This window comes from Gekko japonicus, unplaced genomic scaffold (genome assembly GCF_001447785.1).
Source record: "Gekko japonicus isolate JY-2015 unplaced genomic scaffold, Gekko_japonicus_V1.1 scaffold1532, whole genome shotgun sequence".
NCBI classification, from domain to species: Eukaryota; Metazoa; Chordata; class Lepidosauria; order Squamata; family Gekkonidae; genus Gekko; species Gekko japonicus.
Window position 1 is genome coordinate 432,322 of NW_015168093.1, and position 25,693 is coordinate 458,014.

General features: G+C 44.0%; 1 protein-coding gene across 1 annotated transcript in view; it reads right to left on the bottom strand.

Moving 5' to 3' along the window:
* The window catches only part of RAB7A (RAB7A, member RAS oncogene family), a gene marked incomplete in the record, with an annotated part of 35,971 nt that extends 17,637 nt beyond the window's left edge, over positions 1-18,334 (bottom strand). The window contains 1 exon segment of the mRNA XM_015414747.1: positions 18,207-18,334.
* Positions 18,335-25,693: the final 7,359 nt, after the last annotated feature.

Genomic DNA, 25,693 nt, shown 5'->3' on the forward strand with positions numbered 1-25,693 from the left:
CAGGGGAGGTGTGAGCCTCAGATGCTTCGGTATCGGAATTGTCTTCCATTGAATCAGAGGACTCCTGGTGTGGCATTTGGACAGGAGTGTCCTGTTGACCAGTTAAAGGTCTTGGTGGAACGACAGGGGTGGAAATGCCTGGGGTTTGAACAACCTGAGGGTTGGGAGGACGACTGTGATCCAAGTTATGCTGGGCAGGATCGTCTGCAGGAGGACGAGAGAGAGATGCTGAAGGTCTCGACCTGTGGGGCGATCTCGATCTATGAGCAGAGTGGGATGAATATCGATCCCAGTCGGAATAGCTCGCCGGAGTCAGCCATGGCAAGGATGGTGGATAAGCCCCATACAGATACCTCATCTGTCGTTGGTCCCAAGACAGAGGTGGTGGCGGGGGTAAGAAGACTTGTGGGGATCGACTTCTGGACCGTGGACGTCTCAAGAGACAAAGCAGCAGCATGTCTTTGAGAGGAGCCCGCGTAATCTCGGTTGTCGATATCGACAGGACGCTCCATTTGGTGGACAGGGGAGTCCAAGACATGGATGGTCGGTATCGGTGGAGGGACTTGGGCCTCCGGTATCGATACAGTCATTGGAGCGGGAGGCACTTTAGGGGCATCACCCATTGCAGCCACCGCTACTTTCCCCTTCTTTGCTGCCTTAAAAAGTTTGGAAGAGCCCTTCTTTGCGGACTTTTGCTCCTTAAATGGCCCGGACTTCTTTTTCACCGGCGTGGACGCGGAGGATTGCGCCTTCGATGCCAGAGGCTTCGGTGTCGGTTGGCCGATATCAGAGGCAGGCCTCGATGCCGGAGCCGTTGATGTAGATGTTTTCTCAGAGTCCATCGCTGAGGAAGGATGCAGAGCCGATTCCAGCAGGGCCACTTTAAGGCGTGCAGCTCGATTTTGGGGGGTCTGGTTTGAAAAGCGAGCACAGTGGCGACAGGATTCGGGTCGATGAGACTCTCCAAGACAAAGTATGCAAAGGGTATCACAGTCAGGAGGAGCAAGTTTACTACCGCAACCCTTGCACCTATTAAAAAAGCCCCAGTTCTCCATAAAAACCAAAATGAAAAAGAAAGAAGGGGTGGGGGGGTTAGCCTGAAGGCTTGACTGAGGTAAAGCGGCAATTTCCCCCTCAGCAGAAAATAAAACGTTTTTTTAAAGCTTTTTGAAAGAGCAACAAAGAAAAGGAATAAATTGAGGAAAAAATCCAAAGAGCCGTGAGGCAAAAAGCCAAAAAAGCGAACCGATCAGACCAACAAAGAAAAAGGTCTTTCCAACGCAGCAGCAAGAAAGGAACTGGCGGGATGTCCGCGCCCTCCCTTCTGGCCATGCGCGGTGGGGTTCCTGCGCATGCCCGAGGTCTGGGCGCGAAAATCCGTTAAAAGAGCTTGCTACAATGCCGTTCGATCCAGCCTGTGCGCACTAGATCCCATGGGTGTGAAGCACAGAGACCATGTTGAAGATACAGTGCTCATCTAGTGAGGGACTCCCTAATAACATGCTGAGGTAGCACAGCAGCTTCAGGGTCTTAAAGATTATCCTCTTTGAAACTGACATTAAACTACTGCAACTTTCTGTCCATCAGTGGTCAATTATTTCTCAGCATTATCAGTCACGCTCTCAAGTTTTCAATTACCATTCTCATGTTTCAGTTTACAACCATGAATAGAGGGCAACAGTGTTTGGAGTTAGCTATAATAACCGCCTCAGCCTTCAGCAAATTATCATTCCACTATCATATCATGAAGGCAACACAGAAAAACACAGCGGTTTTGCATTTAGACATACGAGGTGCCTTTTTACAGGTAAGAAGAAACAAGCAAGGGACTCATGAGAACTTGTGAAGAGGAGAAATCATCCCTCACTTACCTAAATGTCCACACACACCCAGCCATTCCCTGCTGCTTTTATCTAGAATTTCATATATGCAAGGTCTGTGCATCACAGATGCGACAGATTACTTTGGAGGGCTAACCCTCTTCATGGTAAATTTTTGTGACCCAACGGGATGTAGTGGCTAAGAGTGGCGGACTCTAATCTGGAGAACCAAGTTCAATTCCACGCTCCTCCACGTGAAGCCAGCTGGGTGACCCTGGGTCAGTCACAGCTCTCAGAGCTCTCTGTCAAAAAAATAAGTCTAGCTTGCTAAAAGAGTTAGAACTTAAGGCTACCAGACAAACTTTGAATCCTCTGGATATACCACACACAATGCCATACATTATTAATACATAATTTTTTGTATTTTTCTGCAAAATGCAGGTGATCCAGATTTGCAGAAGCTTCTTTCCAGTCAGCTCCCCCTTAATTTTTTTATCTGCACAGAAAGGCCACCCAGTAGTGACAGATTCATGATGTCTAACATATCAAAACATGCCTTTTGAATAATATATCCATAGCGTTCCAATTGTTAACCTTTCCCACAAACCATCAATTCAAGATTGCCTTGAATTCATATCCAAATTGCCACTAATAGACTTAGTAGCACAACACTAATTAAGTGGCATATCAAGACACTTTCCTAAATATAGAGCTCTTGCAAGGAACAAATTTCCTATCACCCCTTTGTCTTTCTGCCAACTGTAAGTACTTTGTTCACGTCAGCAGCACTGGGCCTCCCTTTAGATACAGGAGTTTGGCTGCCCAAAAGAATGGCTGCTTTGGAGTGAATGAGAAAAAGATAATGAGAGCTAGAAAAAGGAGTTGCAACAACTTGCAAACTTACTACTGATCTCTGTAGATGCTTGGTCCTACTGCCTGCTCAATTAATATTCTGCATTTACAAAGCATTTTCCACATCAGCCAGAATAATGGCTGCATTTCTCCTACTTCATAAAGGGTTTGATTTGCTAAGACAGTTTCTTCCACTGCAAGCTCTGACTGAAGGGCAACTCGAATGATAAAAGGGTTGGAACACTTTCCCTATGAGGAAAGGTTAAAGCACTTAGGGCTCTTTAGCTTGGAGAAACGACGACTGAGGGGTGACATGATTGAGGTTTATAAGATTATGCATGGGAAAGAGCAGGTAGGGTAAGAGGTACTTTTCTCCCTTTCTCGCAATACAAGAACTCGTGGGCATTCCATGAAACTGCAGAGCGGTCGGGTTAGAACGGATAAAAGGAAGTACTTCTTCACCCAAAGAGGTATTAACACATGGAATTCACTGCCACAGGAAGTGGTGGCGGCTACAAGCATGGATAGCTTCAAAAGGGAATTAGATAAGCATATGGAGCAGAGGTCCATCAGTGGCTATTAGTCACAAGGTATAGATAGGGGCTCTGGGGCAACTGATGCTCTGTCTTCTTGGTGGTTGGGGGGGTCAACAGTGGGAGGGCTTCTAATGTCCTGGCCCCACTGGTGGACCTCCTGATGGCACCTGGTATTTTTGGCCACTGTGTGACAGAGTGTTGGATTGGATGGGCCTTTGGCCTGATCCAACATTGGCGTCTCTTATGTTCTTATGAAACAAGCTTCTCAGTGAAGGCTTATATCTACTCCAATGATTAACTGGTACATGTGGGCATCTTCAATCCACGTTGTCAAGTCTGCAGGAACGTGACAATGCGATATAATCTATAGATACCCATGCTGCCTTGTACTGAGCCGGTATTGAAGTCAGTATTGTCTGGCCAGCAGCAGCTTCCAAGATCTTTCACGTCATTTACTACCTGATCCTTTTAAAGAGATGCAGTGGATTGAACTTAGGATCTTCTAAATGCAAGACAGACTCTGATGATCTTCTCCATGCACGACAGACTCTACCACTGATCAATGCCCCCTCCCTGCTAAAGCAGCTGTGATAACTGCAACAGAGGCGTTTCTAGAATTCATGGATATCTAGACAAGTATGAACAAGACAATTTCTGGGACTATAAGCCTAAAAAATGATTGTTTTCTGTTCTCAGATTGGAACTCTTAACTTTTAAGATTCAAGAGACAGGGCTAGCAAAATTTAATACTACGGATCTTCCCAGGACAGATTGGTTTGGGTATCTTAAAGCCCCCAGTATGATTTGCATCTGTTTTTCTTTAAATACTGTATAGGCATCCTAACAACCACTAGCAGTCATGAGTTAGAACTGTTGGTTATCTTTAAGAAATATGTCTTGGATCCGCCATAGCTGAGCACAAGGGAGATTTCACTAATCCCCCCCTCTCACCCCCCCCAACAATGCAACAGATTCCAGTCCAGGTGCACCTTAGAGACTAACAAGAGCTTCAGGGTAGAAGTCTTCCAAGTGTCAAAGTTCCCTTCCTCAGATGTGAGTAGAAATGGAGATCTGAGTCCTTTTATCCTAGCCAGAAGGTGAGAGAGGTGTTGTAAAGGATGCAAAGGTACAAGTGTATATTGTAATCAGCTTGATTAAAGCAGAGGAGAAATGCTTGGGGGCAGAAAATTAGCATCAGTAAGGAGATAAGAATTTTATGTCCCTATTCAGCCCTGAGGGGTCCATTGTTCTGAACTTCTGAATTAACTCAAGCTAATCTTGTGATATAATTTCCCTTTGAAACTTCTTTGTTTGAGGATTGCCACTCTTAGGTCAGCAATGAAATTACCGGGAAGATAAAATGTTCTCCCACTGGTTTGAGTGTTGCGGTTCTTAATTTTGGATTTATGTCCATTTATTCCGTTGTGTAGGAACTGACCTGGTTGTTCAATGTAGAAAGAGCTGAAGGGCACTGCTGACATGTGATGGCATATATTACACTGGAAGATGGATAAGTGAATGAACCTGAGATGGTCTGGCAGGTGTTGCCAGGTGTGGTTATTCTGTTGTCAGAGTGGATAGGGGGACAGAGCTGTCGGTTTGCTGTAAGCCCTGGCCCAAGAGCCCATATCCATGTTTGGAAAGGTATTGCTGTGAGTGAGAAGTTGTTTAAGGTTAGGAGGCTGTCGGTAGGCAAGGAACGGTTCGCATCCCGATGCCTCTGAGAGAGGAGTATCATTGTCCAGCATTGTTCATGGCGGCCGCCAAGTGTTTTGAGAAAGAGGGTGGGGTCAGGTGGAGCTTTTGCCCAGCAAGGCTTCTGTTTGGTCACTAGAGATTTGACTGGCTGTGCAGATGTTTAAGAACGTTTTGGCAACAGCTGCCACCACAGCACAAGAATTCTGCACAAGGGAGCGGCAGCTGCTTGGCACGCAGAAGGTCCCAGATTCAATCCCCAGTATCTCCAGTTAAAAGACCTGGCAGCAGGTGATGTGAAAGACCTCTTCTTGAGATCACGGAGAGCCACTGCTAGTCTGAATGGACAAGACTGATTTTGATGGACCAATGGTCTGATTCAATATAAGGCAGCTTCATGTGTTCCTGTGCCTCTTGTGGCTAGCTTCATCCCCAGTTTCATGTAGTAGTTAAGGGCGGTAGAGTCTAATCTTCAGAACCAGGTCTGATTCCTCAGTCCTCCACATGCAGCTGCTGGATGACCTTGGGACAAAGTTCTCTGAGATGTTCTCTCAAGAACAGTTCTCTCAGCCCCACCTACCTCACAGGGTATCTGCTGCGGGGAGATGAAGGGAAAGGAGATTGTAAGCCGCTCTGAGTCTTCTTCGGGTAGTGAAGGGCAGGGTATAAAGCCAACCTCCTCTTCTCCTGTGGCAGCCATTTTCTGGCAGTGCCCACCACAATGTGTCAGAATTCCAAAGGTGGAAAAAGGTTGGGAACTCTGTTGTAACAGGTTATGCCTTGGCATCATTCTGGCTTTGTTGATCTGTTTCCTTACTACATCAGGTGGGTACTGTAATTCCAAGAATGCCTGTTGTAGATCCTCTACAAGTGAGAATCTGTCTGTAGGATTGGAACAGATGTGGCTGTAGCACAGAGCTTGGCTGTAGACGATGGATCATTTGGTGTATTTAGGATGAAAACATTTCCCCAGGCTTTCAGCAACTTCCACCCCACCATCAACCTGACCATGAACCAATCGACACAAGAAATACATTTTCTAGACACCACCGTACAACTACATAATGAAAGCATAAAAATCATCTCATACCAGAAACCTACCGATTGACAAACATATCTACATGCCTCCAGTCACCATCCTATACAGACTAAATGATCCATTGTCTACAGCCAAGTTCAGAACAATTGAAAGCTTACACCCTGAAACTCTTGTTGGTCTCTTAAGGTGCTACTGTGGCCTGGACTCTTACTATCCTACTGCAATCCAACACGGCTACCTTCTGAAACTACGCCCCCCCCCATGCAGCAGACCCATGATCTCTCCCCATCCACTGCAATTGCTGAGGGCCCTCCATCACCGGGAGCATTAAAGGGGATTTTGGGGCTGTCATGAGAGGGCAGAATCTGCACAGCTTCCCCTCCCTGAGCCAATTGAAATTCCAGGTGGGATCCAAGCCCAGATAAGGAATTTTGTTCCTAACCTTAAATACAGCTTCTCTAATGGACATCATATCATTGATACCTACTGCTTTTAATTTTCATTTTTGCTAGCATGTGAAAACACTTTTCCTGCAGGGTAATTAGAAAGGTAAAGGTGGGGGGAGGAAAAGTAGTCCTGCTGACCTCATGGACTTTATTTTTCCAGTGGAAAAACTGGAGGACCACTGAAGGAACTCCTATTGTTTCTAAATGAAATTAGTAAAATGCTTTACAAGACAAATTTTAGTAACTCAAAATCTATAACATGAAAATTTTATATAAGATTCTAGAACTGTAGAGGATCATTTCAAAGCATACTAGAAAATTTAAGAAAAATGTGCTGGTAGTGGAGGGTGCAGCGTTCTACAGCTCTCTCACACACTAGTTATATTTGCAGTTTTCTTTGTTGAAAATAAAACCATTTATACAGTTATACTGTCATAGATGTCAGTACAAGTGCATATATTAAGCTATAAATAACACGTTTTATGTTAAAACAGTAAAATGTTTAGAAAAGAAAGTACTGCATGTATTTCCATTTCCCACAAAATTTGCACATGAAGCTGCCTTATACTGAAACAGACCAATGTTCCATCAACTGTCTACTCAAGACTGCTCCAGGGTCTCAGGAAGAGAGGTCTTTCACACCACCAACTGCCTGATCCCTTCAGCTGGAGATGCCAGGGTGCCAAGCAGATGCTCTACCTCTGAGCCACAGCCCCTTCCCTTTCTGTTTTTCCAAACAGGCTTGAAACTTTACACCTCTAAGTGTAATGCTGATCACAAGGTCCCCTTTCCACTGAGGGGTTGCTTACTTGTCAGATCCTATTACACAGTAGTGGGATTGCACTGTTTGAACTGCAAGGTAGAAAAGCTGAGAGGAAGGGACTGGGGAAGGGGCTGATGCAGAGGCTATCTGGAGCTGGCTACGCTACTCTGAAGGAAATAAACTGACACTTAAAACACGGATTCATAAAACTGCAGATCAGTCTCTGCACATATTAAGCATATTCCCACTACCAACTCTTCCTGGCTTTTTAGATTTCCCCTTCTGTTCCCTCCCCATGGTGTCCATAGGAACAGTACTTGGCTCAAGGCTGCACAGTCAGATTATAGCATCATGTGTGGGCTCAGGGTGCTTAATCACTTGCCCTCCCCCACTACGAAACGGCTCCACAACTGCTTTTCCTACACAAGAATCAAACCTTGCCTCTCTTAAATGTGCCTTTTAAAAAATCTGTATACTGTAAACCAAGCACAAACTGCAGTGGCTTCTAAAAGAACCAGTGAAGTTCCTAGCCAGCTAGCACTTGTTCCAAAAGGAATGCTGAAGGCAGCTAGGACAGGACCTAGTTTAGAATAGTTTCATGGGGTGGCTTGCTCCTAAAGCAAGCAATCTCTCATTCTCCCACCTTCCCTAGAGAGTAGGACTAGCAGTCTAGTCCATAGATTGGATTTTGCAGTCTTATGCAGCCACTGCCTATTGTTGCATGAAGGGTTTAGAATCTATATATCTAATTATCAACAGTCCCCTCTGTATGCGGATACTTATTTCCGCAAACAGAAGGCACACTATCCCCTAACAGGTTTTTCTACAGACTCAGGGGACGCTGTGGGTTTCCAGAAAAATCCAGAAACTTTAAAAAAACTCAGGGACGGTTGAAGTTCCCCCCTAATACCTTTTGAAATGGCTGCCGCAGGGATCTACTCCAGGACCCACTGCACTGACAGTGAGAGATACTGGCTAATAGCCACAGAGAGATGATGAAGGGAGGGAATTGGGCAGGAAGCAAAAGCAGAGATGATGAAGAGAGGGAATTGGGCAGGAAGCAAAAGCAGAACTGGAGCTGGGACTCAGAAGGGTTCCTCCTGCAGGATGAATGGCTAAATAGCAGGAGGTTTGGGTTAAAAAGGCAGGGGGAGCGGGCAGGGCACTTCTGGACCCAGGCCTGGGACTAGGATTGCCTGCTCCAGGCTGGGAAATTTCTGGAGATTCTGTGGTGAAGTCTGAGGAGTGCAGAGGCCTCAGCTGGATATAATGCCACAGAGTCCACCCATTTTCTCCAGGGGGACAGATCTCTGTTGTCTGGACTTCAGTTGTAATTGAGGCTTGCAAACCTAGGCCTAGCAGCACCCTCTGGGTGACTTGATACCACCTGACTTGCATGATCCAACTTGGCCTGGCTGCTTGCTACTGTTCAACAGAAGCCACCCTATGAAAGTCAGTGTAGTATCATGGTCAGCGCTTCAGAGTAGGGTTTACAAGAGCCAGGTTTAGATCCCCACCTTGCTGTGGAAGTTCACTGGGTGATTTTGGACCAGTCACATACTTTCATCTTACCAAACCTCATAGGGTTGTTGTGTGGATAAAATGGAAGAGACAATAATGTAAACTGCTTTAGTCCCCACTGTGGAGAAAGACCATTGTTTTCCTCAGTAGAAGCTGTAGGGGGAAAGGAGACGGAAAGCTGAATACAGAGTGGCAGATAAAGGTAGGTTCGCTGTTGGGTGGGAAGAAGATAGGGGTGCCAACTCCAGGTTGGGAAATTCCTGGATATTTGAGGGAAGAAGCCTGGGGGTAGTGGGGAGGGACTTCAGACAGATATAATGCCAAAGACTCCACCCTCCAAAGTAGTCATTTCACCCAAGGGAACTAAAGTTGCCAACCTCCAGGTGAGGGCTGGAGTTCTGGAATTACAACTGATCTCCAGATTACAGACATCAGTTCCCCCAGAGAAAATGGCTGCTTTGAAGGGTGGAGTTTATGGTATTATACCCCGCTGAGGTCACTTCTAAGTTCAAACCTCTGGCTTTTGTGTAGTTAAAAAGGTAAAGGTTCCCTTGCTCGAAAGCCAGTCGAATCCGACTCTAGGGTTGCAGTGCTCATCTCCGTTTCAAAGCCGAAGAGCCAGCGCTGTCCGAAGACATTTCCGTGGTCATGTGGCCGGCATGACTAAACACCAAGGCGCACGGAACGCTGTTACCTTCCCACCGAAGTGGTCCCTATTTATCTACTTGCAATTTCTTGCTTTCGAACTGCTAGGTTGGCAGGAGCTGGAACTAGAGACGGGAGCTCACTCCATCATGAGGCACCCGGGTCTCGAACTGCTGAACTGCTGAACTATTGACCTTCCACAGCCTGCAGTTCAGCGTCTTAACCACTTGAGCCACCGCAGCTCCTTTGTGTAGTTAAGGAAAGCTTATTTTCCAGTGTTTCTCAGGCTCAGTACCAGCAAGGCTCCACCCCGAAATCTCCAGGAATTTCCCAACATGGAGCTGGCCAAATGAACTGATCTCTGTATCTGGGCAATCCATTGTGATTCCTGAAGAGTGGCTGCTGCCACTGCTGCTGTGGAGGGGAGGAAGTAGCTGGTAGGCCAGCAAAGTGACAGGGGCAGAAAGAGTGATGAGGTGGAGGGACAGAAAGGAAGTGACAGGCATGGAGGAGAGAAAGAGAGAGTAAGAAAAGGGGTGGCAGGAAGAAGTGTGAGAAGCAGAGGGAGAGGGGAAGAAGCAGAGGTGGGTGAAATGGGATAGCCGCTCCCGCAAGTTTCTTGTGGGTCCCCACTTGTTATTTCCTAATCATGTTACACTAAACAAAAATGACAACTGATATTTATGCTTTAAAAAATTACACAATTTTAAAGAGGTATTTCATGAGGTTTCTCTTAAGGCAGCAGGCTTGCTAGAATCTTTCTAATCAAATTCAAGGCTGTGCCCAAGCAGTGGGAATCCCATTGCCATTATATGAGAAACTGGGCTTTTGTGTAGTTAAGGAAAGCTTATTTTCCAGTGTTTCTCAGGCTCAGTACCAGCAAGCCCACCTCCACTCCCCTTGCATCATCAGAGCTTCAGCAGAACACAAATAAATCAAGCCGTCATAATACTGGCACCTTTGTTCTGCCTCCAACTGATCCTGGACTGCTAGCAGTGTTCATGACTGACCAGAGGCTACGCAGTACAGGCAGACTCAGTGCTGCAACAGAAGCAGGAAGGTCTCCACCACACTGATTTTGTTTTCTGTGCTGCCCGACCTTAGATAAGTATGCATTGTGCATTCCTAACAGCATTTAGGGAGATCACAATGTAAAGCCAGATAAGTGTGCAAAGGAAACAAATCTGAAACTGATAACTTCAAGTGAACTGTCTAAAAGTGTTGCTTCGTAGTGAACTTTGGCTTCTGAATATTTGGCTTCTGAATATCCTAAGTGGAATGGCTGCACAAGATATGGAAGCAATGACAGACACAGATGTAAAATTTCTGAAAGTTCTGAAGCCCAAGGGGGAAAAAATTCAGGGGAAAAATTGGGGGTAGAGGGACTCAAATATACGCAATATTTACTTTCTTATCAAACCTTATCGTCTTTTACTGATATAACAATGTAATGCATCATTTATAGCTTAGTTTGCACATAAAATTATACTATTTGGCGTAAGTTTAGAAGTATAAATATCTTCATTTTCTGTAAGAAAAATGACAAGTATACCCACTACTTACTGGCAAGTATATACACTACTTTAAGAACAACTGCAAACTGGTTCATCCTATGCTCCTATAGCACATATATGTTTAATCTTCGCTGTCTGAGAGGCAGGAAAAAAGGTTCAAGGCAGAAAATAAATTCTGCAGTAAAAAATAATTATTTGGGCAGAAACTCTCAGAGAGACACGTAGGACTGCCAGCATGTTTTGGATATTAAGCCAAACTCCGTAATACTGAAAATCCCAAACACTAATGTGCTATCATGAAACACATTATACCACAGTAATCGCTGACAGAATTTACATTTAAACAAAAAGTTCTTGAAAATGTTGTACGTCTACAGTATTAGGGTTTTTTTTAAGTGTTCCTTAAAGTTTCCTGATTTTCCATTGAAAAAACTCAAAAAGTCTTCATTACATCAAAGGTTTACTCATTCAAGAAGAGAAAACATTTCATTGGCGGTATTTTTCAATATTCTCCCAATTGGGGAAAGTCCTTAGGCTTTTTGATGCTGTACACACAGTGTGAAAAACCTTGATTTAAGAAGCATTTCACTCATTCTAAAAGATAAAATATTTCATAGGAGGTTCTTTTTGGTGCTCCTCCAAATTTTCCAAAGGCCTTGGCAAGATTCTTTCTCACCACTTCTGATACTGTGCTAAGCATGCCATATGCTTTGCCAATTATGCTAAACTTTACTGGCAAGCCACTTATTTACTTACAGCATCTATAGCCTGCTTTTCTCAAAGCAGACTTATAGAAGAGAGCCCTTAACAGCAACAATGACATCACCCAGGGCAGACCAGTGCTGGGCAGTGAGCAAGAACAGCTGCTGCACCCTTGCTAGGCAAATCAAAGACCCTATGAGCAAGATATGCTTGCAGTAGGATGTGCCTGGCAGAGAGCCACTGATAACATGGTTCTCCAAGAAATACCTACATGAGTAATATACTATACAGAAAGTCTTCACTCCATACACTTAGCACCTGAAAACAAGTCACTAAATTATGATAAAATCATGGACTAGATTCAAAGGGTTGCTTCCCTCTTAGCAGCATATGTTCAACATACTACCTAGTATGTACATAGCCTGTCTCCGCCAAATGCTCAGGGCAAATTTTTAAGAAAGTATGCCAAGCAGAGACAGCTTAAGTAGTGCTCTCTCCACTGATTCTTTACAAGCTTCATTCAAGTCCCACAATCTCAGAGCCCGCTTCTGAAAGCCACATTGAGAAGGGCGAGGGGGATTACAGTTGTGGGGCAGCCGCCACACACTTCTTTCCAGGACATCTGCAGCAATGGTGTCAAGAGGGTAATTTGATCTTGGGGGAATCATGGGTCAATTGCACCGTGGGTAAATTTCTCAGAATAGTCTGGTTACAATTAGATTCAAATTCACATATGTGAATCCTATTTCAAGATCCTTTAAAATTGAAATGGCCTAGCTATGAAGAACTTTGGCAAGAATAAGTAAGCAGGAACCAAGGTTTGGTATAACTATGCAGTTTGCTTAATTTCCTTCTCAACATTCAGATTCATAAATTCATTGTTGTTGCTGTTCAGTCGCACAGTCGAGTCCGAATTCGCAACCCCATGGACCAGATCACGCCAGGCCTTCCTGTCTTCCACCGTCCTCTGAAGTTGGCTCAATTTCATGTTCGTTGAATCTATTACACTGTCTAACCATCTCATCCTTTGCCATCCCCGTCTTCTTTGACCTTCAATATCTCCCAGCATCAGGGTCTTTTCCAGTGAGGGCTCCCTTCTCATTTGGTGGCCAAAGTATTTGAGCTTCAGTTTCATTATCTGGCCTTCCAGGGAACAGTCAGGGTTGATTTCTTTTAGGATTGACTGATTTGATCTTCTTGCAGTCCAAGGGACTCTCAAGAGTCTTCTCCAGCACCATAGTTCAAAAGAATCTATTCTTCGGCGCTCGGCCTTCCTTATAGTCCAACTCTCGCAGCCATACATGACTACTGAAAGACTATTGAAAGAGGTAGTCAATCTTTAAAGGTACAATTGTGGTCTTAGGGTACTGTCTCAGTGATGATCTGGTTCTTATAGATCCACATGGGTCAATGCAGGGGTAATTCATGAGGACAACCAGATGGATTTCACCTAGAGAACTGGTGTTGAGTAGTGATGGGCATGAACTGGGAAAATGTGGTATGGTTCATGGTATGCCAGCTTCATGAACCATGAAACATCACAAATAAACCAGTTTCATTTGTGAGGTTTGTGACATGGTAGAACACCCCTCAGCATGATAGAGACACCAAACTCACAAGGGATATCCGGCTAACCCACCTCTACCTACATGCCAAGGTTGGTGAGGATTGAATTTATGGGGTTCGAGTTATGGCTCCCCCAAAGAAGGTGTCCCCAGGAAAGCATTTTCTGGGGAAATGACAAGCACAGGTTCATGAGGGTCAGGATTGTATAGAATGGATCCTGTGCAAATTAAAGATGCCAAACATGCAAGAGATCTCCAGATGACTCTCCTCTACTTGCCCTCCAAGTTTGATGAGGATTGGATTTATGGGGTCCAAGTTACAGCCCCCCAAAGAAGGTGCTCCTATGGAGGGAAAAACAGCAAAAAAGCAAGGACAACAGAAGCCATGTGAACAGCATTCCTGGAACTCTGGCGTCTTATCACAACCGTGACCTCCATAAACACACCAAGGCTGAATGCAGTGACAGACATACCATTCCAAGGCTTTTGACATGCCAAATATATCCACTTCAGTGTTTAGCTACTCTGCATCCTCACAGAATGGCCATGAAGTTGTAGGATACTGTTCAGAGAAGGCAAAGGGCAGCCAAAAGTCAACTATACTCTACAGTGAATGCCAAAATATACCCAACAGATGGATATTAAAGGGTCACCTAAATGTCCCACTGTCACCAAAATAGTCTCTTGTCCCTTAACATCCAAACATTACAACCATCTACATCTTGTTAGGACAGCACAGTTTGGCAAGATCACTCAGCTCAAAACTACTCCGCAGGATATGACATAGCTAACAAATATGGCATTGCTAGCTCCCTAAAACTGGAAATTCCGTGCTATCACAGAAGATTCTGGACACTGATGTATGCTTCTGCCAATTATCTCCAAGAAAATATGAACCAATCCTGGATAAGAATCAGACACTTCATCACAATTGCATGTTTGCCTGTACCCAAATATACTCCCCACCAATGCTCCCTCTAAGCTGTGTGAGCCGGAAGCGAACTGTGAGCTAGCTCACATTAACTCAGCTTAGAGGGAACACTGCACCCCACCCAGACAAAACTCATAGCACCCACAAGCATTTCAACACAGAACTCCAGACTGCTGGAAGAACTCCTGCAAACCTTTGCTACAGCGGAATAAAAATTAAGAACATAAAAGCAACCCCGCTGAATTAGACCAGTGGTCCATGTAGTCCAGCATCCTTTCCCACACAGTGGCCAACCAGTTCCTCTGGAGGTACAACAACAGGGCATAGAGGCTGAGGCCTTCTCTCCCCCCCCCCCGGAATGTTGCATCCTGGCACTGGCATTCAAAGGTTAACTGTCTCTGAACATGGACATTCCCTGCAGTTACCATGGCTAGTAGCCACTGTTTTGCTTAGCTGATCACTTTCATGAAAGCAATCTCAATACTTAGCACTACACAATGTTTTGGAATGGGCAAAGCACTTTGGATAGCCAGATGGACCAGGTGTAGTGGGGTTAGCAGGATCTGGGAGCCCCAGATCCAAATCTCCACTCTGCCTGGAAAACGTGCTGGTGATTTTGGGCTCCCTAGAAAGGGAGAACCATGTACACTTCCCCAAGTAAACTATATCAGTATATCTCCCAATTGGAGATCGAGAATGGAGGCCTTGACACCAAAATGGTTTGCTCAAAGATACCTACTGAGTTGTGGTCAGATATGAACCAGGAACTTTTTGACTAATCCTCCATTTCTTAACCACAACACTGAGTCTAAAATGTAGACAAATACTAAGAATTTATTATTTTTAAAAAAACAATTTTATTAGGATATATTAATAGGTCAAACATATATCACATTACTAAATATCATATATATCCTTTTCTTCTATTTCCCTACCCCTTCTGACTTGCCACAGTGCTCCAACCTCCAGCCCATATCTTATATTCCCCTCTTTTCTCCTTTACTCGTTAATCAAAATCTATAGGTAAATGTCCTTTAACTAATATTCTCATACATTTACCCTTCTTTTAAAGTCAATCTCTGGCAGATACTAAGAATTTATGTTGTTCACAGTACATATCGTTTTGACTTTAGCATACAAATTAAATACAAAAATGGTTTCAGAGCAATGCTGTCTTTTCCTTTCATGGTGGGCAGCCGAAATTGAAACCCATCTTGTCCACCCAAAGGAATTAGCTTGGTTTTTCAAGAATATGTGTAAGCCAACAGCAATATTCAATACATGCAAAATGTATTGAATATCCATAAATTAGCAAAATCCATAAATTAGCAATTCACTGACATTCTCTAACAATGGAAAGCTTAACTACAGAAATTCAGAACAGAAGGTACATTTTCTGGGATACAAAATTATAGATACTAGGATGAACTCCAAATACCACTCCTGAAAGGAGTACTCTTGGTGGGAGCTTCTGTAATCAATTACAAAAGTGCAGTAAAGAGCATGTTTCCACTACTTAGACTGTAGAAATTCCTATTGCTATTGTCATTCTACAGCCTTAGTATTACCAATATTTTTCTAAAGTGGGAGTTATTTGGTTACCCAGATATTGAAAGTGTAGCCTACTATTTATAATTCTGAACTGGCAAGATTAGAAGTCAGGAAGCAATTTTTCGCCAGGCTAGTTTGGATGGAGATCTTGGAGGTTTGGATGGAGATCCTGGAGAGAGCCAGTTTGGTGTAGTGGTTAAGTGCGCGGACTCTAATCTGGGAGAACTGGCTTTGATTCCCCACTCCTCCACTTGCACCTGGCTGGATGACCTTGGGCAAGCCGTAATTCTGATAAGAGCTGTTCTTGAAAAAGAGCAGTTTCTGTCAAGAGCTCTCTCAGCCCCACCCACCTCACAGGGTGTCTGTTGTGGGGAGGGGAAGGGAAAGGAGTTTGTAAGCCGCTCTGAGACACCTTTGGGTAGTGAAGGACGGGGTATAAATCCAATCTCTTCTTTTTCTTCTTCTTTTTTGTCATCCGCTGGGCTTGGAACAGCAGTCACTGGAGGTGTGGGGGGGAGGTATTTGTGAATTTCCTGCATTGTGCAGGGGATTGGACTAGATGACCCTGGAAATCTCTTCCAGCTCTATGATTTTAAGTGAAAGAATGACAAACTAAACCCTGCATTCAGAGTAGAAAACAGCGTAGCATGTAGCTTCTTGGACATTACAGAATCCCCCACCTTTCTGCATAGTTAACATGCCAGGATACCTAAAGCAGAAAAGGCTGCATTTGATAGCTCCTTCACAACTTAGCACTTATTTGTTCCCTATATCTAGCCAAATTCTAGTTTAGCACCCATGAATTAGATCATGTGCTTCATCAGCTGCTACAATCACAAGAGAAGACAGTATGCTCGTTCTTCCCCAACTAAAAGGGCATGGCTTACAACACAGAAGTAGACTCCACCCACTGAAAGTCAAACTCACTCCCCAGCAGCTGACAAACACTAACAAAAAATAATATCTATATACTGAGTGTTTATACCATCTATCATGCTATAGTTCACACGAGATACCAGATTAAGTATGCAGCAGTTGAGGGATTACCTACAGCCAGGAGTGCTTGGATTACTCTGTGATAATAACTGACAGAAATCACACAGAAAGCGGGCTCACTTAAAATTTAGTGAAGGCTGATTGCCTCCTACAACATTTTGACCATAGTTAATATTAGTGAGGGCTGATTGCCTTCTGCAACATAAGTGAAGGCTGATTGCCTTCTGCAGCTTTTTGACCATAGTTTAGTCAGTTTAGACATACCATTTCTATTGTCTGAGACATCAACTATTGTGTCATGCTTAAGACATTTAAGACACCAAGCCTATAAAAACAGAGTAGAGTCCATCAGCTTCATTGTATACAAGCAGTAGCACTGATAACATGTAGTGTTCTGACTCAAGGACATTTGCCACTGAGTCTTGGCTAGTACTAGCACTCTTGGAGCCATCTGAAATCTTGCTTAGACTACAGTGGCTTCCAAAAACAAAATTACAGGCAGCATTCCAAAAGAGGGTGTTACACAAAGGGGGCTGACTGCCAACAGAGGGTATGACCTGTTTACCCTACCAGTTTAAGCAGTGATCTCATACTTAACTATTCAGATAATAGAAGGAGCAGTTTATTACCTAGCTTGTTCCACTAATCTATCATCCATACATTTAGAGAATACTAAAATTGGTATTTATAACTGCCCTTGCACAGAACAATCAACCATTTACACAACAAAGACAGATCCAAGTATAAGTTTTCCTGCTGGCTAAGAAAAGCTGTGTCCTGCAGCCAGCCACCCACAGGGCAGGCATCTCCGGAGATTGCCACATATCACTAGAGAGCAAACAAACCAGTAGTATCCATTAGACCTTAACTACAAGGACACTCATTATTAAACTACTACACAGAGGCAGCAAATTACTTAAGCATGAAATACAAGGAACACACCGCTCATACGAAACATCAGAGCGGCACATAAGTCAAGGTGTGTATCCCTACCTACGAACTGTTCAGACGAGAACTACAGGAAGCCTTACTGTTTAGCTCGGAGGGGCGGGGAGCAGGGTACCCGGGACAGGCTTGCAAAGCTGCTCACCGCTTTGGTTACCTTCAATAAGTTGAGTGGGCCAGGCACGGAGTGTTACTCAGCAGCACACTCACACAAACCGTCACCGAGAGACGAACGGTCGGCTATGGATCCGGCATTTCTTTGTCCCAGGAAAGGGAGGGGGAAGGAGGAGGAGAAAGAGGAAGCAACGCAAGGATTTCTCTTGCCGCCTCCCTCTCTTGGAAGCACTCACTGGAGCTCTCCGACAAGCCCCGACTTCTCTTCACACGAAAAGAAGAGGTGGCCCAACCGTCCCCACCCCCTGCTCGCCCCGAAGGGAAGCACCTCCGGGCGTCTCTCCAAGGAGCCAAGCCCAAGACACAGGCGGCCACACTTCCGCGCCTCGGAGGAAGGGCGGGTGGGTCAAGGCAACCTCTGGGACCTCTCGCCCGGCCCTCCTCCACTACAGTGGGCGAGTCCGCTCCCACTGCGTCGCAGCCTCCCCCACACCGAGGGCCTCGAACCCGACACCCGGCCTGGCCCTTACAAGGACCACGAAGCCACTCCGCCGCCACAGCCAGCGCTCACCGAAAAGGAAGACAGCCGCCACCGCCGCACTGGCTCTGACAAAAAGTCGCTGCCACCTCCGCTCGGCTACGGTCGGCTCTGCTTTAATGGGGCCAAACACCCTCCCCGCTTTCACTTCCGTCTCTTGATCGCCCCCTTCCGGTCACGAGACCCACCCGGCGTGGTGACGCAAACGTGCTCCGAGGGGGTGGAGACTTGGGAAGTGTCTTCGGCCAATAGGTTTTTAACCTCTCTATGGTCCTTGCTTTTAACGGAGCCTCACGTGACTGAGGTGGGGCTGTCCGGGCGAGGGAGTCCTCGGATCCTTGTCCTGCCTTTCGGCTTTTTCAACCCGGTTCTAGCCATTTTTTGCTTGAAAGTAAATTCCACTGGTTTCAAAAGACTTCGCCACCCATTGATTTCCAATGGGATTTGCTTACAAGTCAATAAGCATAGGATAAGGAGTTCCCCACAGAGAGGCAACCCGGTTCTAAAGGTATTTCTCTGAAAGTCCGTTTATTTCAGTGGCGTTTATTTCTGAATGAAGGTGCACATGTCAGCATCTGAAATTCATGGAAACTTACGTGAAATCTTGGCCTCTGAAGAAACGTGCCACGATGCCTTTGTTTACTACTGCTGCTACTCTTAATGGTGTGAGGCAGGGTTATTGTAATTTGCCTCCAGTATCGATGAGAAAATGAAGTAGATAAAATAATACGGTAAAAAATTAATAATCCGAGTCTGTATGTTGGCTGATTACTGTGGATTGGTCTAGTGCTAGGGGCTTGGTCTAAAATGGCACACCTGGAGGAATCCCGGGCCCACTACAAAAGAATGTGAACGACAGAGTGGCCTTAGTGCCTGAAATCTTTGCCGAAGCTTGTTTCAGGTGCCACTCGACTCCTTTTTAATTTTAATGTCCAGGACTGAGCGCTAAGTGTTTGGAGATCATCCCCTGATCAGCCGAGTACTACCCGTCAGAGCTTGCCGGAAACGGCCCCTCCCAGCGGAGGGTGGGGCAGGAGTATGTGTGCAAGGAAAAGGCAAGACAATCCCTGCGTGGGAAGGAGCTCTAGGCACTGAGGAGATCGTCATGAGCATGGAATTATTAACTGACAATTTACCAGAATTCATTTGGAAACCTCTTTGGATGGGATTGTTTTCCGTTACTAATATGAGTTTATGGAAACATCATGCTCGCTTCGTGATTAAGGCTTATGGTTGATATGGGAATAGTGTGTGTGTCGTCTGGAAGACGTGAGCCTTAAACATATGTCCATATGAAAGGACCCATTTTCCAGTTTGGTCCGGACTTCACAGTAAGAATCCTAAGCATAAGGAAGAAAACTTTCCTTCCTGCAATGTCTGACTCCATGAATTGTACATCCAGCTTTTAAAAAGGCACACACTCTGGTGTTACACAAACTGCTCCCTGTACACAGGGCCAGCCTTTCTTACCTAAACCAAGTCTGCATGTCTTTTGGGACCCCTTAAGCCTGTGTGTACATGGGTCACACTTGGTACCATATTTGCAGAAGCAAACGTAATATAATTTATAATGTAGAATAAAAAGCATAGCATAAACAAAACTGGTGAGATAGAGATGATTCTGACTAAGTAGTTGGTCCAGCAAAATATCATATATACCCAGAGGAACTTAGTATACAATTTAATCCTATGTAAAGATACTGGGGGGGAGGGTTGCTACCTGAATGGTAGTTCTGTGGCAAGGTGGGATAGAAAGATAGAATGCCAGTCCAATGAAAAGCTAGGGGGGGCGTGGTCTAGGATTCCTTGAAGTTTGTGGGGAGGAAGATAGTCCTTGGGCAAGACAGAGTCCTTGCATTGTTCCAGATTGATCACTGAATCCTAAGGATGGCCAAATCCAAATTGCTGACACGAGAGCCCTTTTTATACTTTTTGTCTGTTGGACCGTTGGTGTTTGAATTTGGAGGGGAAAGTCCAGTTTTTGGTGGTGCTACAAATGCCTGCTGAGAGATTAGCAGGGTATGTGGGGAACTTGATTGAATTAAGATGAAAAGTCAAAGGAGTAGCTTGGGGAGTGGTAGAAATTGACCAAGTTAATGTTCTGCATCTGGGCCAGGAAGGATTCCTGCTTTCATTCTGGGTGAAATTGATTAGATTACAACTCTGGGAGTACATCATTCACAGATATCAGCTGGGTGGAATTAAAATAGTTACCAGGTATCTAAGACAGGAACTTGATAATAGGTGCCTTGGGGCTCTCCTGGCCTTGGTTGGCATTTTATTTCCCCTGTATGTATGACTACTTTTAAAGTTCTCTTTAATAGCTGAAAATATGCTTTCCAAAATGGGGGAGGGACCCTAGTAGCTGTTTCCCTTTGTCTGATACACCAGAGGTACAGGATTCCAAGGGTGGGGGGCTTCTGGGTGGTTTATCCCCAGGGGTGGGTGACTTCTGGGCAACATTGGACAAAGAGAAACAACAGCCAAGGGATCATTTGACAAAATGAAAATGTTCCTAGGATAACCCTGGAAGAAGCACTGAGACCTGAAGATGCTGGAATCTGAGATAGCTTTACTGAGGGGAATATTTAATATACTCATGCAGTCACAGTAATATCAGGCATATCCCAGCAGCCCCAAAGTACTTGAATGCCTTTGTTGAGATAGTCCAAACAGCTCTACACATACTGTGTAATCATTGTCATTCAGCAATGGAGGCAACATGCCAAAGCGACAGACAGTAAGCAGAGGTATATTGCTACCTATCCATGCCAATTCCAGGCAGAAATTAAAATCATTTATTTATTTATTTGATTAGATTTATACCCTGCTAGGCAGTATAAATCCCAGCACAACTAGGCAGTAAGCAGGCATCCCAGCATGGCTAGGCAGTAATAACACAAGAGGTAAATTCAGCTTTATCATTTGTAATTTCATGCACAGATTGAGCTTACTCTTTATAACTAATTCCATCAGTTCCATCTATTTGCATATCTTTGCATATAAAATAAAAGCACACACCTTTTGCACTATATTTAATATATTGGCTTTTTTCATGGCTCTATTTATTCATTTAGTTTACTTATATCCTGCCTTTCTCTCCATTGAGGACCGAAAGCCACTTACATAATTCTCCTCTCATCCATTTGAACATCACAGCAACTCTGTGAGGAAAGTGTAATGGACATTAAATGGTTAATGCTTTAACCCGTTCTGAGAACCTTGAGTGACAGGGAATTTAAGTAGGATTCTACAATTGAGAGTGTCAGTTAGGAGTGGTAGTTGAGAATGACAGTTGAGTGTGAATGAGAGGTAAGCAGAGTTAATGAATCAAGAAGGGTCCTGAGTTATGGAAGTGGTATAAGTGGTCCTTCCCTGAGGGCAATAGCTCCTAGTAAGGGGGGGGGGTGATCCCTACCAAGTGGCTAAGAAGGGATATTGGAACTTGTGTGAAGGTTCCTGCCTTCACCAGCTTAAGTATCTTTGAGACAAAGAAGCTTATGCTTGTTTATTTATGCAGAGACTGCTAAGAAAACACTCTCCTCAGTTTTAAAGACCTGTCTGTATAACTAAACAGCTACTAGTTTGTGACAAACTATCTATTATTTATATTACTACAAAGTTACTTCATTGCTGTTTCCTGTTCACCTTCTTAGTCCTAAACCTGATACCAACCTGACCATTTTCCCTCAGAAGTGAAATAAAGCAGTTTGTTAGTTTTTAATTACCATCAGCCTCTCGTGTGCTATTGTCAAAGATGACAAAGAAGAAGAGATTGGATTTATACCCCGCCACATATGATAAAATGACCCCACCTTATTTTGACATTTCCAACATTTGTTTGAACACTTACTGTTGTATCTAGCTAACTTTTCTAGGGTCACATACCACCTGTAAAACATTTTATAAACGTTTTCTTTATAAGAGACCGCTTTCATTCTTTTTATGTTTTTCTTCCATAATTGGTCCCATTGATCTAGGTCAATGTTATGTCCCAAATTTTGCACCCATTGAATCATTGTGGTTTTAACCGTTTCGTTCAACATCATATAATCAAGAAGAAAAATATACATTTTTGTAATAAATTTTTGATCTGTTAAAAAATTTTTTTTTCAAACTCTAACAAATTCTAACAAATTCTCATGAAAACCTAATTTTTTGTCTTTAGAGAATCTAGATTCAATTTGTGCCCTTTGCCACCACAAATCCAGTAATGGTTTCAAATTAAACTTAGAGTCTAGAATGTCTGAGTATCTTTTTACATTCTCTTCATAATAGGTTTTGGGGTTTGTAAAGGCTTCTAAAGGTGCAATCAGCTTCGAGTTCTTTGTATATAATTGTTTATACAACAGTTCCCAGACTTTCAATAAAGATGCTCTCAGCCAATGCTGCTTAAAATATTTATGTACTGTGGCTTTCCCGTACCATAAAAAAGCGTGCCAGCCTAGCATCAGGTCATGATCTTCCAGTTTTAAAAGTCTTTGATCTTCTAAAGTAATCCAGTCTTTAATCCAGGCCATAGCTGATGCTCTGTAATAAAGCAGCCAGTTTGATAACGCAAAGCCTCCTCTTTCCTTAGAATCTTGAAGAGCTTTAAGTTTTATTCTTGGACGCTTCCCTTGCCAGATAAATTTTGAAATTAAATTGTCTCTCTCTTTAAAAATTGTTTGACTTTGCAAGGTAGGTATTGTTTGAAATAGAAATAACCATCTTGGTAATATATTCATTTTAACTATGGCCGTCTGACCCATTAAAGATATTTGGAAATTTTTCAATTTTTCCAAGTCTTTCTTTGTAGACTTTAAAAGTTCTTTATAGTTGTTTTCCTGCAGTGTGCTGCATTTATTAGTCAACATTACTCCTAAGTATTTTATCTTTTTCTGCAGTCAAAAATGCAACTTCTGCTGAAGTAATAAGGCTTGTTCATTCGTCATATTTTTTGTCATTATCTTTGTTTTGTTTATGTTCACTTTTAGTCCTGCTACTCTCCCATATTCCTGTAGTTTTTCCTTCAGGGTTTGTATTGAATTGAGAAGATTTTCTAAAATAAATACAAGATCATCTGCAAACACCAGTATCTTATACTCTTCTCCATGTAGTTTAAGACCGCTTATTTGATTCTCAGATCTGATTATGTCTGCTAAGACCTCCAGTGTAAAAATCCTCCGGTATATATAATCCTGTTTTGGTCATGGACTCCCCTGAACATTCCAACACGCTCCAAAATCAGTTTGCTCTCTGATCTGTCATTCAGAGGGTCTCCCTATCCACTGGCTGCTTTGCCTGAGTCCTGCCTCCAACATTCTAAACAGTTTGCTGTTCCTCTCCCCCCCATAGCCAGTCAGAACACAGAGGTCATTTGCATATGTGGCCTGATTCACCTTTGCCTCAGAACACAGAGGTCGTTTGCATATGTGGCCTCACTGACATTTCCCTCTAACATTCTAAAGAGTTTCCTGTTGATGTTCTGAGGTAAAATAAATTTCCCCTTAGTGTCTGTTGCGGGAAACCATGGATGCAAATCTCCAGGTGAGGGCTAAAGATCACTCCGAATTACAACTGCTTTCCATATGGCAGAGATCAGTTCCCCTGGAGAAAATGGTGGACTCTGTGTCCTTATATCCTGCTGAGATGGCCCCTGTATGACAGCCAATGTGACGTAGCAGTCAGGGCTTCAGCTATTAAAACTGATGTCCAGATGACCCAGATCAGTTCTCTTGGAGACAATGGCTGCTTTGGGCAGTAGATTCTATGGCATTATACCCTGCTGAGGTCCCTTCCCAGCCAAAATCCTGCCCTCCCCAGGCTCTATCCCTCAAATTTACAGGTATTTCCCAACCCAGAGTTGGCAACCGTGTAATTGGCTATGGAACCACTTTCCAGACACTTGGAACACAGAAAACATGTCACAGGAGGAGGTGCTTTTCTACCTTAGCTGTGACTGCATAGCCCCAAATTAACATAAACCAACCTCCAGGTGGCACCTGGAGATCTCCAGCTATTAAAACTGATGTCCAGATGATCAAGATCAGTTCTCCTGGAGACAATGGCTGCTTTGGCCAGTGGACTCTATGGCATTATACCCTGCCGAGGTCCCTCCCCACCCCAAACCCTGCCCTCCCCAGGCTCTACCCCTCAAATCTACAGGTATTTCCCAACCCAGAGATGGCAACCCTGTAATCGGCTATGGTACCACTTTCCAGACCCTTGGAACCCAGAAAACATGGAGGAGGTGCTTTTCTACCTTAGCTGCCACTGCATAACAAACCCCTCCCCTTCAAAAAAGAAGAGAGGTGGAGAGAACCATATGTGTTACTATAAGGCTGTCCTCCCATTCTACCCACTTGGGGCAGCACAATGACTTGAGACAGCCCTGCCTTATAGCTAAGCAGAAGGAAAGAAACATGGCTTACCTCCCTCCATTTTCCGCTTCCCTCTGGCGCCCCACCAGCCACAGTTGGGACCAGTGTTCCCTCTAAGCTGAGTTAGTGTGAGCTAGCTCACAGTTTTTTAGCCTTTGGCTCACACATTTTTGTCTTCGCTCAGGAAGGATGGCTTCAGAGCAAACTAATTTATGCAGCAGCCAAATCTCCTGCTCACAACATTAATGCCAGTAGCTCACAAAGTAGAATTTTTGCTCACAGGGCTCCATAGCTTAGAGGGAACATTGGTCGGGACACTCATCTGGAGCTTCCTTCTAGATCTCGTATTTCTTCCCACAACGGGCATTACTCCTAGTAAATAATAAAGGTGATAAAGGGCATCCTTGTCTTGTTCCCTTTTGTATATCTATATTTTGAGACCGATCACCATTAATTGATATTGATATCAGATTACATATATTTTGTAAGGAGATCCACAAGTTCACATTTGAGTTCTTTCAGAACTCTCGGATGTATGCCATCCGGGCCTGGTGATTTAAAGATAGGTTGGCTGTTGAGGGGAGAAGGAGAGAAGGAACCAGGAAAAGTGGAGAGGCTATGGCATCTTTCAGGGAAGAGAAAGAGGAAATAGTAGAAGAGGGGGAAATTAGATGCTCCCCACAAGTCTGTGCGGTTTTCCACATTCTCACTTCTAAAACATGTGGGGCTCTGTGTTTTTTTAATACAGAAAATAGTGTGTCAGAATGGGAAGCTAAACCCTGCCTCCCTCCCTGTTTCAGCACTTTTCTTCATGCCTGATGCTTAGCTCCTCTCCTGCATAGAATATTTTTTTTATATCCCTCAAATAGACACATGTATAAATATGGGTGAATTCTCCATAACATTTAGTTTGGCTCTCAAAACTGGAATTACTGTTCCATCTGATTACTTCAAATGGCCATTCTATTACATTGACTTTGAAACATTCTAAATTCCATTCCTTCTTAAATATTTATATAGTGTTCAGTGTTGTAGCTCTCAACTTGTAGAGGAAAAGAACTGGGATAAAAGAAGAGGGGAAATGTAGTTACAAGAAGCCTAAGCAGGGGTCTTTTGGGGCCAGAGTGTGTCGGAGCGCTGCTCCGGGAGCCCAGGAGC